Here is a 3,415-nt window from a genome sequence, read left to right on the forward strand (position 1 = left end):
AAAAATAAGATCACACTACGGTGTTACATTCACATAATAGCGTAAGCTCTGTACTATGGTTTAGGTTAGGTTTAGGTTTATTGGATTTATATGCCGCCCCTCTCCGCAAACTCGGGGCGGCTCACAACAATAATAAAAAACAGTACAGTACATAATACTATAAAAATGAACTGTAATTTGCAAAACAGTATCACTAATTAAAATCAAAATGGCAATGGCATTAAAATTATGAGTGCAAGATTTTAAATACAGAAGTGTGAATAGTAAAAAAGTGGATGTTTAGCTAAAAGTATAGACTGATGACTTACAACAATAAAAATAGCTAGCATAAAATATAAAATCAGCAGGCTATTTGATAACAATTAACCTTCTTGCTTGATGAAGGAGATGGGTTCATCACCAAAACACTAAATGCTATAATAGAAAAACCCTATAGCACCTATTGCAGCTGTGAAACATCGCATCATATCATCTGATCTGCAGCAGAGGTAATTTGGAAAAAACAACACAAAGCAATGGCAAAAAAGAGACCTGGTGAACATTAAAAGTCATGGTCATGGCCTTGAAATTGGAAATGGAATAAGTATGGTTTTATATAATAACCAACATGATTTTGCTAATTGGAGACTATATTTTACAAACCTATACAGATCACTTGAATGGCCTTGAAATTGGAAATGGAATAAGTATGGTTTTATATAATAACCAACATGATTTTGCTAATTGGAGACTGTATTTTACAAAGCTATACAGATCACTGAAACATAATCTTGAATAAGATTTGCTTGAATAGTCTGTGCAATCTGCCCTGAATTTTTAAGAGGCCAGTTTTAATGAGCAGTTTAAAACCTCATTCAGTGTATTAAACCTCCACGTTCTATAGAATTATGGATATTTAACTCCCAGAAACTCTGAGAATTTTACTAGCTGGTGAAGGTTGCAATAGTCTGAAGGTTGCAATATTTGGGATCAGCAAAATCCCCTACAAGCAGGATCGTTTTTTAAAACAAAATCTTGTAATCTATATATTAGTGGCAGTACCATTATTTTGAGGCGGAAAATGAAAACTGCTGCATCCAGGCTTCCCTCGGGTTCTCAGCTGAAGCTGGGCTGCTGCTGCAAGCTGATTGGTCACAGCCATTCTGGTTGGACTATATAAGGAGCTGTCAAGGGTACTGACTGCCGCTCTCTGTTAGCCTGAGCATGCCGCTCCAAGCAGACAGGCTAGCGCTTTCACTGTTAACATTTACCTTGATCTGAATAAACTTGTTAGCCTTTAGATTTAGAATATGTCTGCCTCAGTTTGCATGTCTTCTAAGAGATATCAAACATGCTTTAATATAGATCTTAAAGTGGAGTTAAACTCAGTTAAAATGCACAGTTTGACAGTTTGTCCAGTAAAAAAGGAAAGGAAAGGGCAGCGCCGGACTTACACGGCAGGCAGGCTTTGCTGGAGGGACCGGGAGACACGGTCCCTCATGGCGGCCGCCATTTTGGATCCCGGGCGAAGTCTCGCGATGCGAGACTTCGCTCGGGAGATCAGGGCCTGATTGGCCAGGCCCTGATTGGTCCGGGCGGGGCCTGCTTGCCCTATATAAGGGCGAGCAGGCCCGGGGCTCTCCCTTTTCGCCCGGACTGAGCTTCTGAGCAGACGTTCGATCGTTCTGCTCCGGCGGCCATTTTGTGTGGCTACCTCGTGCGAGGCGCCATTTTGTGGCCTGTGGAGTGGCGAAAAGCCTTGTGGCAGCATCAGCGGAGCCAGCATCGGCTGGGCTCCGCTCCGGTTTGGAGCCTCATTGTCCCTTGCACAGGGGGGGGGTTGCTGTCTTCTGGTGGCCTCGCGGGCCCGCGGTGGTCGCTGGGTGGCTTCAGGCCTGGGATAAAGGCCTGGTGTTGGGCCTTGTCGCCCATTGGTAGGGGGGATTGGCTTCCTGGGTGGGTTTGCACCACTGAGGCCTGCTGTTTCGGGCAGGCCTTGTTCCTGTGGTGCAGGGCCCGTTGGTGGAGGGCTTAGTCCTGCCCTATTTCTTCTGTTATAAAATTAGATTTGTGGTATGGCCCCTAAAAAGCGGCCAGCTAAGGCCCTCCCGGCCCAACCTGTGGTGCGGCCTAGGAGGGCTGCCAGGCCGTCTGCCCGGGCTCGGGCAGCGGCAGAGGGGCCCCCGGGGGGGATCCCGGTGGGGGGGGTGGTTGGGTTTATGCCCACAGTCCCTCAACCCGAGGTGTCCCCTTCTCTCTCCTGGGCCAGGGTCCTGGAGCGGCTCGATGAGTTGGAGAGGTGGCGGTCGGGGGCAGGCCCGGAGGGGCTTTCCTCGGCTGCCACCGCAGCATGGGGTGCAGACCCCGAAGAGGAGTCGGCACCAGCAGGGCAAGTGGCCCACGACGTGCAGATGGCTGGCACCGGACAGACGGGCAGCACCGGGCAGACGGGCCACGCTGGGCAGATGGCCCAGCCTGGGCAGTGGTCATCGTTCCAGGGCCCAACCAGGATGGGCCCACCGTGGATGGCTTCTACCCCTTACGGGGCAGGTGAGGTTGCACCACATGTAGGCACATCACCGCTTCTGCCCATCCAGGGTCCCGGGTTCATCCCGCCAGCTTTGGGGGGTGGTAACAGCTTCATGGGGTCTGCTGCAGGCACCTGTGGTCAGGTCTGGTCCCCGCCGGCTCCGCCAGTGGGGGCGCCGGGGGTACCGGTCCCACCTGGGGCGGGGGTGGGGGGTTGGATCCCTCCTCCACCGGCCATCATGCCACCGGTCCCGTTCATGTATCCACCGGGGCTTGGGGTGCTGGGCTCGGGGGCCACCATGGTGTGGGACCCGTTCGCCAGCATCAAGCCTGGGGCCATCCCTTGTGGGTTGCCCGCGACGCCTTTAGGGTACCATCTTCACCCGTCAGTTAAGGAGGCAATCTGGCGGGGGGAGTATGTTGATCTTTTCTCCATCTTGAACAGGGAGGTCCCTAAACAGGACAAGGAGGTAGTCCCTGGGGAGAAGGTTAAAAAGACAAAGGTCACGAAATGCTTCAGCTCGTGGCTGTATGCCTTTCTGACCTTTGCGTCGGTGGTCATTCAGAGGCAGCCGGGTAGGGCCGCTGCCTTGCTGAAGTACATCGACCTTATAGCAAGGGCCCATTTTGAATATGGGGGCACCATATGGAGGCATTACGACAAGGGGTTCAGGATGCGTATTGCCCATGACCCCTACTTGCCTTGGGATATGGTGGTACCGGACCTGTGGTTCCAGGCCACGCATATGTCAGGGAAGGAGGGCTGTGATAGGACCGATAGCGGTCACTTTATGGAAGAGGAGCCTGCGACGCCCGCGCCGGCCAAGGCCGTGGCGGGTGCCGTTGGTAAAGGGGCCTCTTTAGTATGTCACGAGTTCGCTGCAAAGGGGGCGTGTTTCCGCCCCAT

The sequence above is a fragment of the Erythrolamprus reginae genome, chromosome 2 (assembly GCF_031021105.1).
Source record: "Erythrolamprus reginae isolate rEryReg1 chromosome 2, rEryReg1.hap1, whole genome shotgun sequence".
Taxonomy (NCBI): domain Eukaryota; kingdom Metazoa; phylum Chordata; class Lepidosauria; order Squamata; family Dipsadidae; genus Erythrolamprus; species Erythrolamprus reginae.